At 42.3% G+C, this 17,876-nt stretch overlaps 1 protein-coding gene across 2 annotated transcripts in view; it reads right to left on the reverse strand.

Annotated features, from left to right (window-relative positions):
- The window catches only part of Synpo2 (synaptopodin 2), a 151,058-nt gene that overhangs the window by 44,422 nt on the left and 88,760 nt on the right, over positions 1–17,876 (reverse strand). The gene's annotated exons all lie outside the window — the stretch shown is intronic.

A 17,876-nucleotide genomic window follows, 5' to 3' on the forward strand; every position in this document is an offset into this window, starting at 1 on the left:
AAAGAAAAAAAAAAGAGTGGGGAAGAGGAGGAGGACACTGGATGCTTCTCTGGAGACAGGAAGTGGTCTCAGCAGTTTGGAGTGCTGACTGCAGGAAGCTGATGATGTTGCAGACGGTGATGTAGACTCATGAAGTGCTGAAAGCCCCCAGTACCCAAAAAAAGCATGTGACTAGGATATTAAAGTAAGTCCAAGAAAGAAATCTTTGATTAAAATGAACCATTCAGTCAGGCATGGTGGCAAATTCATTTCAGCCAGTCTTGTTCTATATCAATTGTTCCAGGTCAGCTAGGGCTACCTAGATAGACCCTGTTTCAAACCAAAAATAAACCAACCAATCAACCAGACAGACAGACAGACAAAAAAACAGTCAGGACATGAAATTATGGGCAAATTTTAGAAAAAAAGGACAAAAAGTGATAACTAGAAATAATAATAATAAAAGTAGAAATAACAGCCCCGGATATAAGGCCTGCCACCAACTGTAACAGAAAACCAAGTGACTACAAACCTAGAAGGGACTGCAGAACAGTAGCATAATGGCAGAGGCGTCCCATTAGCGCCACAGATGCTGGGGGCTAGCATCCTGTGTAACTGTGATCCTGCGGATTGCTGACCTCAGTCTACCCTTCCAGGCCATTTTCTAGCTCCCCTGTGCAGTGGCCCTGGAGACTGATAAGCTGGGCTCCCTTGCATTCTGGCTCTTGGTGGCTGGAGTTGGTCAAGAGAAGCCACTAGCAAGAGTTCAGAGAGTGTGGGGAACAAGAAGTAAGGGCTACGGCCTCCCTCTGGGTCTGCTGAACTTTGATTTGGCAACAGCTCTGCTCTTTGGTGAGGATAGTTCGAATTCCTGTCAGTCTGTTCCATGGCCTTAACGTTTGCTGTGTTCCAGCACTGTGTACTGTCAACTTGAGTCTTTAGGCTCAAGGGTGTCCAGGCCACAGTGTTGGGATGGATTCTGTATTCTGTACCCTTCACGGCCCAATCTTAGTCAGAGGTTTCCTCTCTCAACAATCAAACGTCAGAGGTTTCAGCAGGCTCTACGAGCTTGCAGAGCACGATGAAAAATGATTTCTAGGAGATAAACAAGTCCCCAGCACCATGTATTGCTCATCGGGAAAACGTGCAGTTTGTCACGGCGCTGGCGGCTGTAGAGTGGGGCTTTTACCCAAGTCTGAGTAAGCAGAGGCTTCAACAACGGAGTCATCAGCATTCCTTCAGCGTGTGCGCGATGCATTCCCAGCTAACTACGGTGGCTCTGCTACACCGACCTCCATGTTTGTCTGCTAAACACACTATTATGCCTCAAGAGGCACGGAAAAGGCAGGCACCCCTGTAGCCCTGGAACTCTGGGGTCTGAGGCAGAAGGATTCCTGTGAGTGAGACACTGCCTCAGAAAGAATAGCAATAGCAATAGTTTCCTTGGTGTGTTGCTGTCCTAAGAGACCAGTTTTACTTCGTTTTCTTTTTAAAATTGGTTTGATTTGTGGGGTATTGTTTCTCTCTCTCTCTCTCTCTCTCTTTCTTTCTTTGAGAGGGGGGGGCAACAAAGCTGGATCTGGTAGCAGTTGGGGGTGGGGTAGGAATATGAACAAAATATATTGTATGAAAGGAAAGGATACCAGACAGAGTAAAAAGTAAATCAAGTGAGATCTTCAGTGCAAGAAGCAAACCCACTCTAGATAGCACAGAACAGGGTAAATGACCTGTCAGGGCAGATGTCTGGCAAAGGAACGAGACGATTCCGCTCTTGCCTCAGCTTTCCAGTGTTCTCTCTCTCTCTCTCTCTCTCTCTCTCTCTCTCTCTCTCTCTCTCTCTGTGTGTGTGTATGTGTGTGTGTGTGAGACAAAAGCTGACAAAACAAATTCAGTTTTCTCAGGCGTGCCTCAGCCAAGGAGTGCACCATAGCAGGTACACCTGTAAGAAACATCTATCTATCTATCTATCTATCTATCTATCTATCTATCTATCTATCTATTTATCTATCTACCTATCTATCATCTATCTACCTATCTACCTACCTATCTATCTATCATCTATCTATCTCTCTATCTACCTATCTATCTATCTACCTACCTACCTACCTATCTATCTACCTATCTATCATCTATCTATCTATCTATCTATCTATCTATCTATCTATCTATCTACCTACCTACCTACCTACCTACCTACCTACCTACCTACCTACCTATCTGTCTACCTATCTACCTATGTTTCTACAGATCTATGTGTCTATTATGAAACAGGATCTCTTATAACCCAGGCTGGCCTTGAACTCCTGATCTTCCTGCCTCCACTTCCTATGTGCTAATATTTTTAAGTCTGAGCTTTTTATTTGGAACTGAGCTAAGAAAAGAGTCATTCACTCGTGCGGCCTCCATTTGGCTGGTGCTAGTCTGATGGACGATCCTTTTCTGGTTCCTCGGCTCCATGGCTGTTATTGAAAACTGGACTCAGCTGAGATTGAAGGCACGCCTCAGCTCCTCTCTTTCCTTATTAAGCCAAGGGCTACCAATCCCTTAGGCAGACAGTTCCTCCTCATTTTTGAGGTCACTAACTGGTCCCAAACTCCACCCTTCCAGACTTGTCAACAATGTCTGTGATATTTATTGAATAAGAAACTTTTCCTTTTGGATGCTTGTTCTTACCCTTAGGAACAAGACACCATAAAAGTCAAATGCATGCCTGGCGGTCACTCTGGAAGCATTCCTAGAACAATAACGGTGTCGGGATTGAGGCCTTCAATCCAGGGGCCGAGAGTTTAGGAAGTTGCACACCGAGGCAATACCACAGGCAGAAAACAACCACCACCACCACCAACAGCAGCAAGGCAGCCGCCGTGCAGCGAGACGAAGCCAGCGCCGGGCGCCGGGCGGTAGAGAGCCCACAGCTACAAACATGGAATGGTATTCTTCACCTCTCATTCCTTCCTGAGGATGTAAACGTCTTAGCTCTTTCAGAAAACACTGGTAGACCAGACAGAGTCTGTGCTGAGTATGTCCCTGGGCATACATTTTATTTTTATTGCATTAAATTATGAAAGATTGCACAGAGGTTTTAAACTATATAAGAAGATTCTTTTTTTAAATAAATATTTATACACAATGTGGGGGGGGGTGGAGAAAGTGCTTTTTAAAAAGATCATTAAAAAAAAAAAGCACGTATTAAGAAAATGCACACATGGCCAGGGATTAGGCTCAGTGTCAGAGCCTGAATGTGGCCATGGATTCTACCCACGGGTAAGGTGGGGGAGCGTGACTAAAACTTATAAAGGATTAACCTAATAAACAGTCTGTTTAGCTAGAATTGATAAGGAAAAGGTAGGAGCAGAACTCATTATTTGGGTTTTCCAAGCCTTAATTCATATTTGCCCACTGGATGCACAACCTGTTACTAAATAATTCTTCATAGTGAGTGTTTTCAATTCCTTTTTTTGTTGAAAAAACATTTTTTTCAATAGAATATTATGATGTTTTGTATTTGTGATGCTTGGCCCAGGGAGTGGCACTATTAGAAGGTGTAGCCCTGTTGGAGTAGGTGTGTCACTGTGGGCATGGGCTTTAAGAACCTCATCCTAGCTGCCTGGAAGCCAGTATTCTGCTAGCGGTCTTCAGATGAAGATGTAGAACTCTCAGCTCCTTCTGTACCATGTCTGCCTGTATGCTGTCAAGTTCCCATCTTGATGATAATGAACTGAACCTTTGAACCCAAAAGCCAGCCCCAATTAAATGTTGTACTTATAAGAGTTGTCTTGGTCATGGTGTCTGTTCTTAGCAGTAAAACCCTAACTGAAACAAATATGTTCTAATTACAGTTTCCCCTCCCCAACCCAGTTCTTCCTAGATTCCCCCCACCTCCTTACCTTCCTAAGTCCATACCCTTTCTTTCCCTCTCTCATTACAAATCAAACATACATTTTAAAAAGTAAAATAAAAAATAAACCAGAATAGGACAAAACAAACAAACTAAGGGGCGGAGGGTACAGAACTGAAACAGCACAAGAAACACATACAGATGCAAATACACACATTTGCACACACAAAAGTGTCATGAAAAGACAAAATCAGGAACTATAATATATAACCAAAGACCCGCAAGATTTTTTTTTAAGGCCAAACAAAGGGACAGAAGACACCATGGAATACCTTTGAGTTTGTTCTTTGTGGGCCAACTACTGCTGGGCATGGTGCTAGCCCTTAAGTGTGGCTTACATAACCTGTGAGTCTCCAGGGGGAAAAATTAATGTTTCTGGGTGGGTAGTTATCAGTTAGAGATAGCATCTGGGTTAGGGCTTGGGGGGAGGCAGGTTGTGTCTATTTCCCTCTCAGCCTTGGGACCCCATCTGGCTTAGACCAGCACAGGCCTTGTGCATGCTGCCCCAGTCTCTGTATTTTGTTAATAAGAAATCAGTTATCTGAGCTGCCATACTGTTGTTAATGTGCCAGTGTGAATCACAAGGCCCCACTGGTAGATGAAGAGCTACAGGCAACTAATGCCTGCTGGGAAGGAGAGTCAGTCTTCCCCAGGGATGAGCCTATAACTGGCTATCTAATACCGAGTAGCTGTCCCTAAATACATACATACATACATACATACATACATACATACAAACATACATACACACATACACACACACACACATACACACACACACACATGCACAAGCAATATGAAACGGACTTATACGTGTGTGCTTGCGTGTTAACAATTAAAGAACAAGAGCCCATGAATTTAGAGGGAAAGAGAGAAAATGATGTAAATTTAATACATTTGAAAATCTCAAAAAGATAAATTTTTAAAAATAAAAAAATAGTTTTTTGAAGAACCTATAGGTAAGCCACCTTTTTAAAAAATTAGATATTTTATTTATTTATATTTTAAATGTTATCCCTTTCCTGATTTCCCTTCTGAAAAGTCCCATCCCCTCTCCCTCCCCCTCCCCCTCCCCCTGCTCCCCAACCCACCCACTCTTGGCCCTGGCATTCCCCTACACTGGGGCATAGAGCCTTCACAGGACCAAGGGCCTCTCCTCCCATTGATGACCAACTAGGCCATCCTCTGCTACATATGCAGCTGGAGCCATGAGTCCCACCATGTGTGCTCTTTGGTTGGTGCTTTAGTCCCTGGGAGCTCTGGGGAATACTTTAATAGACATAAAATCGTTTTGGATAGTTTTCTTTCATATCAAATTAAACTCAATAAATCTTAGTTTCTAATGTTGCAGTATGGAATCTGATACTGCTTTGATGAGCTTGCTTGCTTTCCTTTTTTTAAAAAATTGGATATTTTATTTATTTATATTTCAAATGTTATCCCCTTTCCCAATTTCTCCTCTCCATCCCTCCCCTTACTCTGCTTCAATGAGGGTGCTCCCCCACCCACCCACTCTTGCCTCACTGCCCTAGCATTCTTCTACACTGGGGTATCAAGCCTTCACAGGACCAAAGGCCTTCACAGAAACAAGGGCCTCTCCTTCCACTGATGCCAGATAAGGCCCCTTTAGCTCCTTCAGTCCTTCCTCTAACTCCTCCACTGGGGTCCTTGTGCTCAGTCCAATGGTTGGGTGCTAGCCTCTGCATCTGTATATGTCAGGCTCTGGCAGAGCCTCTCAGGAGACAGCTGTATCAGGCTCCTGTCAGCAAGCGCTTCTTGGCATCAGCAATAGTGTGTGGGTTTGGTGTCTGCATGTGGGATGGATCCCCAGGTGGGGCAGTCTCTGGACAGCCTTTCCTTCAGTCTCTGGATGAACTTTCTTTATATTCTGCTGAACTAAAAAGCCATTGGCCCATCTGGGCACATAAGCTCACATCTAGAATCCCAGGACTAGAGAACTGCCCTGAGCTCTAGGTGAGCTGGGCCACACAGTCAGTACCGGGCCAGCCTGGGCTACAGTGTGAGACATGTCTCATAATAAAGAATGAAAATGGAAGAGGAGGACACATTTCACATCTTGGATGGGTATTTTTTTTTCAGGTGTGATTTTGGAATCCTGGGCATTACATATTTTATTAATAATATAATATAATTAATAATATAAATACTAATCCATTTCCTTGTATAAGAACAAGACAAACAACTCTTGCCAAGATCATCAAGGATAAGTTGTTCATGGAGAGGAAGCAGGCAAATTCACAATGACTTATGAGACGGTCTCAGAAGCCTGTTTTTCCCTTGAAAGATCAAATATCAATTGTTTTTCTTGAGTGATGAGCTTGGTTTCCCTGTTTTCTAGAAAACACCTACAAAATACTCAAATATAGACCTCCACAATTTGTCAATTATTCTTCAAACAGATATGCAAATTCATGCAAATCTATATGCAAATTCAGAATCCAGGCCACACTTCCTACACTTCTCATCTGCCACACAAAATACTAAGAAGCTGTGTGCTCATAATGAAATGCAAACAGCCAAATGCTTGCCATTGAGGAGGAGAATGACGCCTGGGAATGTCAGTCACCGTTGCTTGAATGACAAAGTGCAAGTAGGTTTGTTTATACTTGCTCTTACACCATCACTGTTCAAATTCCAATATGATCAAAAAAAAAAAAAAACCAAAAGATAATGTCTGAGTATTATCAAAATTGTTCTGGTCTAAAGCATCTCAGATCGTATCAGAAGATAAAGATCTGGGATGCTAAGCACACTTGGCCTCTTGGGTACCTGTGTTAGAGAGGAGATGGATCAAAGGCAATCCAAGAGCAAGGATGACAGCAGCGGGGAGCAAAGTTGAAGAAAGAAGCCAGTGAAGACTGGATGTCTTGAAGAACTGTGTGCTGGGGCTGGAAGTAAGTTGGGAGCACTTGCCAAGCATGTGTGCTGAGAGAGCATGCCTAAGGCCAACCATAAATTTGTCTCAGAGGTCGCTCTGGCGACCTAGGGCATCTAGGAGTCTTTTGTACAAAGGAGGAAAGGGGGGAATCTCTGCTCTCCTAAAATGTCAAGTTTGCTTTGGAAAAAGTTCCCTTTCAGTTTTCTAAAGATGGCTAGTGAAAATGCACCTCAAAGACCATCACATCTTCTTCAGCCTGAAGGAGGCCTCAGATAGAACATCATGTCTGTAACAAATATGCTCTGAACAGATGACAAATGGGATAATTAAACGGAATACAAAAGTCTGACCTTCTGGCCCAGGGCTCTGGCATTCTCAAGCATACGACTTTCTATTTATTCTCCATTGTCCTTTCGGGTACATGTGGCATTTATTACTAAAGCATTATAAGACCTATAGGGTCCCAGTGTATTCATGGAAAGGAAGTGGCTCCACTGAACACCAGCTGGCAAAAGTAAGTGAATTCCCTCTGGAAAGATATCCAACCAGCACAAAACAAAACTCCAGCTGTGCCTGGCAGTGGCTCTATTTACACCTCTGTCTGGCTCAATGAGAAGAAAAGTCACAAGACAGTCAATAAAACCTAAAAACACCCACTCTGTAAAATCTGGCTGCAATTTGTGGAAATGAACACACGCACAGAAACAGAGTGCACCGTTGGGTCAAAGGCTCCATCACAGTTGCCAATGGGTTTGGCATGCCTGCCTGTCTTGGCAGGTCCAAGTGAGCAAGGCTGGGTGGTGAGAGAGACTTTCAAAGCAGGCACTTCAAGAAGAGAATCCAAGAACCTGCCAGCTGACCTCTGAGCTCATGAGGCTGCGCTGGCGATGAAGGGTGAAACCAACCATGTTCCTTGTTGTGGCTGGCTACAAGGTCTCCTGTTTATTCCTGATCAAGGAAAGCCTGTGTGAATGTCATCATCTTGCCTAAAGGATCCTGGGCAGTTAAGGAGAGTGTTGCAAAGGCAGACAAGAACCCTTGGCTTCTCTTATCAGTCAGTCTTGAATCTGTGAGGAATTTATAAGGGAAATGCCGTTGGAGCACAAGACTTTGTTTATGTTACTTCATTTGGTTAATTAGCTAATCATACTATTTGTACTTCAGTGCCTAGAAGAATGATCAAAACAGTTGCTGTATAAGGGAGATGACAGCCATTTTACAAGTTGACTGGGGAAAAGCCCACATTGGCTATGCAAGATGATGGTCACACACCAGCATGCTGGATGCAGCTTGTGACAAGTCCAGAGCCAGCCTCTGCTGCTAACAAGCCCCCAGACTTATAACCTTTAATGAACTCTACACTCTTCTGGGGCAGTAGGGGAGGGGGTCTCTCAACAGGTAGAAGACGGGATCTATTCTGCTATCTTCCTTAGGAACTCTGCATTTTTAGTGAGCTTTCTTTTGTGATTTGTGGATTTACTATTTGATACAATAAACTGTTGATTTTCCATAAAACACTTTAAAGAAACATGTTGGGAGCTCTCTATCTGTGATTTTTAATAAATTACTTTTTTCATGAAACTATATTATCATTTTACCCAATTGATTCTACTTTTCAAAGGTCTAGAAGATGAATATATGACCATTATTTTGTGACTTTCCAAGACTCCGTGGGTGAGCATTGGCACACCATGTAAGCTGGCCTGCTGCTCGGGTCCAGCTTCCAACTGGAAACATTAAAGCCCTGATTTTGAGCATAAGCAGATCATGAACACAAAGAGCAAAACTTCAAAGCTGTTGTGTACAACTTCCATCCACACAGAAAGCCCACGGACCATTTGATTATACTTGTGCCAGAGCAAAATGGAAAATAACTATACATACAAATTCAAATTTACCTTATCAAAGACCAAACCAAACCAAACCAAAACAAATTATGTCTAGTTCCGTGTGTGCACGTGTGTGAGTGGAGCCCACAGAGACCAGGAGGAAGTATCATGCCCTTTGAGCTGGAGTCCTGGGAATTTGTGAGCCACCTGATAGCAGAAGTAGAATCCCAAATCTGATTATTTGATAGAGAAGTAAGTTTCTCTATCTTCCAAGCCATCTCTCCAGCCCACAGCTAAAATTTTCATTCATAAGATGAGTCACACTGAAAACAAAAGATGCCCATTAACGGTATTAACAGAGGTGTGGATAGGACATCAAGGGACAAACAAGAGACATGGAAAGGTAGAGCCGGGAGCGTGAACGCTGTCGCCATCCTAGCCCCTGGGATGGCAGGGTTTTGGATGTGCCGGGTTGCTGACAGGTGTGGAGCCACTGATGAACACAATAAGCAGGTGGCTGTCCTTTGAGGTCATGAGCTGCAGTCACTGGGCTGTCCTGGGCAGGGTAGAGAAGGCTAGAGTCTGGATCAATGAGAAGAAACCAGCCTGTTTCATAAGGTTAGGAAACTAATAACGGTGTGATTTAAATATTTTTCCCCTCTCACTACCTTCTGTCATAGTCAAAAGATGTTGAGCAGACCCCATTTTCCCTTCCTCGGTCACTTCAGAGCCTAGTTAGCCTCATTTCCAGGTATTAAGTGGTCCAATTTCATCTGAAACAAGAGGTCCGTTTCTTATGCATCTCAAACATTCTCCCTAACTCAGCGTTCCTTGCTCGCAGATGCTGCGTGAGGCAGAGGTCTTCCCCACTGGCAGCTTCTGGATGAGCTCCACCCTCTGGCCCACAGCCGCCTTTGCAGAGTGCAGGGGGCTGATTTGGAAGTTCAGGCTAAGGTCTTTTGGTATAGTTGGACCTTGTTTCTATTCCTTCCTTGGCTACTGACTATCTTCTGTGAGTTTCGAGGCCAAGGGCCACCTTTCCTAGTGCAGATGATTTATCTTCTCCGCCTTCACGGTTCTTCTGAGCTCCATCCTTTGAGATCTACAGCCTCCTTTTAGCAACAGGTGGTAATCTGAGAAGTCTCTCTCCACCCTAGCCACAGCCGGGGGAAACCCTGTACCTACCCCCCTCCTCCAGTCTCAGACAGATGGGAACATCTCCCCCTGCTGTATCCTTTCTAACCTTTTCATGAGCTTCCCTGGGCAAGTGAGCAGAATGGCCAGCCCACGGTCTACCTCATCAATTGGGAGAATCATCATGTTCCTTGTCAACTGGGGGAAAAAAAACCTTTTCTGTCCTACAGAAGTTCCCTTTAAATTTCTGGCTTCCTCACCCAGGCTGCTGAAGGTCACACTAGCTGACTGGCATGGGCCATCTTTAGAAACATAGCGGCAGGGCCAGGACTCTGTGAAACATGTAAGGTTTTGGCTTTGGGAGTTCCCAGAGTCAGAAGTGAAGAGAAGGAAGATTTTAGTGCAGCAAAATGAAACCAAAATGAATTTTCAATGAGCAGAACATAAGAGTTTTCAAGACAAGATCTGAGACAGGGCTTTCCACTTAGTTTCGGCCCGAACTGGGCACAGGAAGGCATGGCTCTTGATTCTGCCTTTCTTTACAGTTTAATATTTTGTGCATCATTTTTTGGTATTCACTTTATTTTTCAAATATTGAATTAAATACTTTTTTTGTTCATTCTTGAAGTCCTGTCTACTGTAGAGGGCATGGAGTCTATGTGCTTACATATAGCAGTAGAAAAAATATTTAAACACACAGGATTTTTCTTTTCAATGGGAGGGATGTGCATTCTAGTTTTTCATCCAGAAGGCTGAGAATGGATGTGTTAATGACCTGGTAATCTTTGCTATTCTGTAAATTCAGGCCTCGGCTGAATTCCCCTTCATCTGAGTGTCATTTCTCAGTCATTATAACCCATTTGTATGAAAGCAGTCCCGTGTACTTTGCAAAAGGGTTTGTTATTATGCTTATTATTACAAACCCTTCCTCCATAGAACCTTATTCTGAGCCTCTCTTCTCAATCAATAGAACCCCGTTCTTGTGGAAGAGGTCACCGGTGCTTTGTAAAAGACCTGTAAATCACAAGGGAGTTTCAATGTAGTCATGCCTTAAGTTTTGTTATGATAGCTGTCACAAGAAAACTTTCCCAACATTTTACTGCATTGAAATATGTAAAAATAAACTGCCTGGGGTCAGACTCAAGAAGTTTGTATCAGCTTTGCTAAGTAATTTGTGCTGAGCTGACTTTCTTGCCTCTCAAGAAATTTATTTCTCTGCTGGTCACAGCATTTGTGGGAATTCCAGCAATCCAGACCTCTGTTATTAGACCTTGTTAAAAGGAGGCAGAGGTAGGCAGATCTCTGTGAATTTGAAGCCAGCCAGAGCTATGTGAGTTCTAGGACAGCCAGAACTACATAGTGAGACCCTGTGTCAAACAAACAAACAAACAAAGGTTTCTTCTTCCTTTAAGCTGACTTGACTTTTTTGAGGGGCGTCTGTGTCTTGTGCAGACCCTGAGTAATGCACACAGAATGAGTGGCTTCTCTTTCACTTGGAGGGAATTGGCATGAGTGAGTAGAGACGCAGGGGCATTGGAAGGAGGGATGGGGTGCACAAGAAGGAGAAAATGTCACTCCTGTTGGCTCAAACGTTCTTTATGGAGAAAGAGCCAAGTTCAGAACGCAGACTGTAAAAATCAGAATCCGTCAGTGAGAATCTGGACACCATTCTCAATGATTTTATTTTCTTAATGAAAGTAAAATGAAAACATCACAAGGAGTTTTAAAGACTACAAGGTATGAGAAGGCACCATTCTGAATATTTGCATGATTCTCCTTGTGGAGTCTGAGTCAGATTCTGCACATCTCCAGGGCTTCGCTCTGTGCACTTAAGGAGTAGTGGGCAGGAGAACAATAGAGACAGTTGCTTAGGCACCATGAGCAAGCTCGTGAAAGAAGGCACACTGTGCTTGTAACAAAGGGGTTGATAGCACTGGGTACACGAGGGATGACAATGGACAAACAGCACGAAGGGGTCTCATAGTCTTCTCTTGGAACACTTGGGGCTAGAAGTGCCAGATGGGAGTTGGTGACACAGAATTAATAACAGGCCAAGGAACTGTCTTGTGTAATCCACAAACCTGCAAGCTCCCATCATATCACTTTGAGACAGTGTGATGGAAAGTCAGTCTAATGACATACTGGTACACCCGTAGAACAGTGAATCACTCATCAGAGCAGCTTCTATCAGTCGGTAGCAAGCAACTCCCTCCCCTTAACACTAAGGGAGCGATTTGGAAGTGGATCTGGGACTATTCTTAGGGACATAGGTGATGGATGACTCCAAGGAAACAGTGTTTTCCAAACACTGACACACACTCTAACTCAGAGAGAATGTGGTGGCGCACACGAGACTGCACAGGTTCAAACCAGACAAAGTGTCAGCATAGAGAAGGGAAAGTGAACCAAGAAGCTATCTGCAGTGGATAACTTCAGTGGAGTGACAGTGGGGACATCCCAGGGCAGGCTGTATGTTCAGTAGTAGTTGGCCAACACAAAGCAGACTTCCTGCTTTTGTTTTGTTTGTATGGCTCCTGTTTGTTTGCTTTGTTTTTAATGGAGAGAAAGAACATGAAGTGGGGGTAGGTAGAGAGAGGATCTGGGAAGAGTTGAACGTGAACAAAATATTTTGTACAAAAAGTTTTGGAAATAACTTTAAAAACTCAAAAAAAAAAAAAAAAACAACCCAGCTTAAAACCTTATTGTATTTTGATGCTAACATGCTTTTTGAAATGTTTGAAATTACAAACGTTTCTTTGTTACTTTGATACATTTACTTTATTGCAGGCTCATCTTGAATGTTTTTACATGTGGGTTGTCAGCATAATGCTATTGTGCACTGTGTTAAGTTTGCCCTTGTATTATTCAAATGCTGATTTCTCTATCCCAGTACCTGGGGTTAATCTGGACACTGCCTTGTAATGCAATGCTTGGGTTAAGAATCTCCTGCCTCAAGTTTGTGTAAACAATGCTCACCACTTATTCTCTGCCTTGTCGATAAAAGCTGGAAAAGCCAATAACTAGGTGATAGAGAGAATAGGGTGGGACTTCCCTCAGCCAGGGTAGGCAGGAGTGAAAGAGGAAGAGAGGGCCCAACAAGACGACATCAAGGCAGAACACACCCATGCACACAGTGACTAGGAGCACTGGACTAGAGTTTCAGAAAAGAGCACATGACGTTGAGAGGTGGAGAGCTGTAGTAGGGTGACAGGAGAGGAATTGGGGTGTGTATGCGTATTGGATTCTCAAATAATAAGAAGAAAATAATAAGGTGGATAGTCCCTAAGAAACATATGTAATATATAATTAATAATTATATAAGTATTACATGATAATAATTATAATCATCATCATAATAAAAGACAGGACCTGATGTAGCTCATTTGACATTAATATTTCTATGTATCTGAGGATGGACTTAAATTCCCAGTCCCTCTGATTCCTCCTCCAGAGTGATGGGGTTGTGGGCATGGGCCACTACAACCAACTGCCATTTGTTCTTGATTCTTTTTTTTTTTTTTTTGACAGCAAATATAATTTCCTCCTCATTTATTAGATAAATTCAAAGCAAATAGAATCAGCAAATGCTTGTGATATAGAAAGAAAATGATCTTCAAGTTAATTAATTGTAAATATTATGGCATTTAATGATAGCTGAATGTGGTAGCAACATAAATATATTCAAGTATATTATAGGCATTAAAGATTAGAATAAAAACATTTGATGAATTCAAGCAACCTAAACAGCAGACTCTACCAATTGCATTTTAATGGGAAAATCGTATAATTTCTTTAGACTTGAGTCCTAATTTCAAAAAAAGATTATAAGACAAAATTTAGTAATGGCGAGCTCCTTCTCTTGCTATGATCACACCTACTCTATTTTAAAAAGGTAGTTAGACTGTGGCTTTTCACAACAATGTAATCTCTGTACTAATTAATCTCATTTATACTTTAATCTCATTATATATAAGACATTTCAAAGTTTGCATGGAGGACAAATAAAAATTAAAGCTAGCTTCCACACATGAGAGGGAACATATGACCCCTGTCTTCTGGATCTGGATTACCTCACTCAACCGATTGCTTCCAGATCCATCCATTTAACTTCGGATTTCATTTTTCTCAACTGCTGAATAATAATATCCCATTGCTTAAATGCTGTAGTTTGGTCAGCCGTTCATCCATCAACAGACATGTAGGCTGCTTAGTTTTATGGCTATTGAGGCTGCATCAACAATGAAATGGGTGAGCCGTATCATTGTGGTAGAATACAGAGTCCCGTGGGAGTACGCCCAGGAGTGGACTATCTGGAGCATATGATAAACCTATTTCTAGGTTTCTGAGAAACCTCCACAGTAGTTCCCACCGTCCGCACCAGTTTGCACTCCTGAAAACAGTGAAGAAGGGTCTCCCTTCCCCAACATTTATACCAGCAGATTTCTTCATTTTATTATTTATCTCAGCCACTTTAAGAGGGGTATGGTGAAATTTTAAATTAGCTCTAGTTTGCTTTTCTTTGATGGCTAAGGATGCTAAACATCTTTAAAAACATTGCTTGGCCATTTATATTCTTCTTCTGGGCACCCTGTTTAGTTCCACACCCTAATTTTTAAATGGGTTGCTTTCTTTCTTGGCATTTAGTGCTTGGTATATTCCAGACACCAGTCTTGTGTCAGATGTACAGCGAGTAAAGATTTTTCCTGTTGTATAGGCTGCCTCTTCATCATGTGATGGCATCCTTTGTGGTTCCATTGGTCAGGTGTTGGGCTTCATACCTGTTCTGTAAGGGTTCTACTCAGAAAGTCCTTTCCTGAGCCTAGACGTTCAAATACACTCTCTACTTTCTCTCTAACAGATTAAGATATCGAGCCTTATGTTTAGAACCTTCATCCACCTGAGACTGTATTTTGTCCTGGGTGAGAGATAAGGATCTAGTTCCGTTCTACACATAGCCCCTACCTTAATCAGCACCATTTGTTGAAGATTCCATCTTTTTCTCTGATGAATAATTTTTGGCATCTTTGTAAACAATGAGGTGGCAATAGGTGTGTGGACTCATACCTAGTTCCTTGATTCTATTTCTTTGATCAGTGTGTCTGTTTTTATGCAAATACAACGCTGTCTGAATTACTGTAGCCTGGTACTATTCCTTGACATCAGGAATGGTGATACCTCTGGCAATGCTTTTTTTGTTCTGGCTATCCTGGGTTTTTTGTACTTTCATATGACTTTTGAGATTTTTTTTTTCGATTTTTGTGAAGAGTTACATTTAAATTATGATAGAACATTCACTGAATCTGTAGATTGCTTTTGGTAGGAGGGGCACTTTCAAAACAAGCCTACCAATCCATGAGCATTCAGGATCCCACAGCTGTGTATATATAGTTAGCACTAAATTGACTCAGAATTGTGTGTGTGTGTATGTATCATATATATATATATAAATATCTTATATTTCTCCATATAAGAACTGTCTTATCTTATGCCTCTTTTCAAAGACAATATAAATTTAAATTTATTTTCAAGCTGCTACATTAAAACAAAAGATCGAGACTGGGAGAAATGAGGGTTGAGGGCCTGGGTTTAAGTTCTGAACACCTACATCAAAACTGGTGGGGTAGCAAGCACCTCTAACTCCAGTACTGAGTTGGGGCAAAGGCAGGGGGATACCTGGAGCACACTGATCAGCCAACTCTGCCAAATCTGTCAACTCCAGGTTCAGGGAGAAAATCTGAACCAAACAGTAAGGTGGAGAATGACAGGGGAAGACAGATGACCTCTGACCTCTGATCTCCACATACACACACGTGCAGGCACACCTTCATCCATCCATGCACACAACCACATGAGCTGGTGCCTACATCTCCCCACACACAATTGTACATATGTATTCAGTGTCCTGTGGTATTGTAACACACATATATACTGTATTTCTAAGGTTTTAATCAAGCTAAACATATTCCCTAAACATTAATTGCTTCTTTACATTGAAAACATGTAAACCCTTTTTGTAGCTCTCTGAAATGCAGAGGACCTCACTGTTGTCTATATTCACCCTCTGTATGCACAGACTAGGACATATCTTCTTGCTTGCATCTGTCTGTAAGTAATACCCACTCATCAACATTCCCATGTCAGTCCTGGATCCCCCACTCTCCTCAGCCTTGGTAACAACTGCTCTACCCTCAACTTCACAAGATCGACTTTTTACATTCATCTTATGGGTGAGATCATGTGATGCTTATCTTCCTGTCCTGGGCTTGTGATGACACAACACTCCCCAGTTCTGTCCACACTGTTGCAAACGACAGAACTTCATTCTACTTTTAATTGATAAAAAAATTTTAATCTCCATACTGCTTTTTTTAAAGTGAGGGACTAATTTACATTTCTACCAGCAGTGTACAAGGGTTTCCATTCTCTACCTTCCTGGCAGTGTTTGTTAATTCTGGTATTTATTTATTTCCTTGTGTGTGTTGGAGGGGGAGTGTGGATAAACATTTGCCTATTTCGAGAGAGTAGAGGCCAATGTCTTTCCATCTGGTACAAAGAGCTGCATACAACTGCGCACCATGAAGCTTGTCACCATCAGAAGCTTCCTGCTCACAATGGTGAATTAACGAAGTAACAAGCAAAGAAGTAAACCTGGATATGGGGTGGGTCAAGTTGTTTACAAAAGCCTTTATAGACACACACTAAAGGATAAATATAGCTTGAAAGACAAGTGGCGGTTAGGGAGCGTGTCTACATGTGGCAACACCCTGGCTATAACAGGCAGCTCCTGCTCTTCTAGCTTAAAGGGAAAGCTATAGGTATAACCTAGTAGTCTCTGTCTCCCATATCTGTAACTAACAGATGTACCCACAACAAACATAAAATATTTACAACTATTATAACAAATAAAGAATAAAACAACTGGCTTGTCCCTTTAGGAACTACCCAAAGTCCACTTATATCATAGACAGAAATTATTCCTTCTTTTTTATTGTCATTTCTTTGGATAGATGAGTGCCGCAAACTGGGAGCCTGTGGTATTTTTCATTCCCAAAGTGCATTCTTCAGTTTTCTCCTCAAGGCAGCTGGAGTTTGTAAGTCCCAAGAACTTGACAGTCATATGATTTTCTTAGGAAATCCCCAGGCATTCCCAGGCTGGCTGCCAAGCAACTGACTACTGGGGATTCACATCTTAAATCTTCACTGTGTCCAGAAGAGACTGTGAGGCTCGGGTTATTGAATACAAATTCCTTGGATAATCTGTGTTCTACTGAAGATAGATCCGGTTCCCTTCTGACCCTGGGAGTGGCATTTGTGTGTCTTCTTCATTTAGCACTCTGATCCTACCTTCAAAACAGAGAAAAACAGCACAAGAGATGGGAAAATCAGGAAATAAAGGGAGACCATTTCTTGGAAGACAACAAGAAATATCAACATCCTCGCTAGAGCAATGCCAAATGTGAGACACAGGAAGAGGGTGAAATATTAAAAAGCACAGGAAATACTTCTGGCAATTAAAACCATCTCAGATGAAACAAACAGCTTAATAGGAAGCTAAAAGACAGGGTTAAGAGAGCTTTCCCAGGTCCTTCTATAGCCCAACATACTCCAACAGCAAGACCAATAGATGAAACAGAAGCAGCTAAGGAATCTAGAGAATGAATACAGATAGTTTAAGGTCCAAACATCAGACACTTGGGTAAGAAAACAAATGCCACAAATCAGCAAGTAAACACTTCAAGGAGAAGGAGTTTCTGAATTTAAAAAGCTCACATGATCTAAAAACATAGCCAAGCCTAAGCACAGGAAAATCCGTGAATGTAAATTTCTAAGAGAAGAAAGAGGACAGGAATCACAATGGCCTTAAATGTCTCATCAGCAACAGTGGAAGCTGAGACAGAGGCTGGCGCCTTCAGAATTCCAAGCCTCGGTCCTCAGCAGAGAATGCTACCTGGCTCAATTATCAGTCAATTATGAGAGTGGAGTAACACTACTTCCTCATGAAGCAAGTGGAGAAATGGAACCGGGAACGTGAGAAAGAAGCACAAGAAAAAAAATGGGGTGTGAAATATAAAAAAATGAGCAACCTGGAGAGAGAGAGAGAGAGAGAGAGAGAGAGAGAGAGAGAGAGAGAGAGAGA

This window comes from Mus caroli, chromosome 3 (genome assembly GCF_900094665.2).
Source record: "Mus caroli chromosome 3, CAROLI_EIJ_v1.1, whole genome shotgun sequence".
In the NCBI taxonomy this organism is placed as follows: domain Eukaryota; kingdom Metazoa; phylum Chordata; class Mammalia; order Rodentia; family Muridae; genus Mus; species Mus caroli.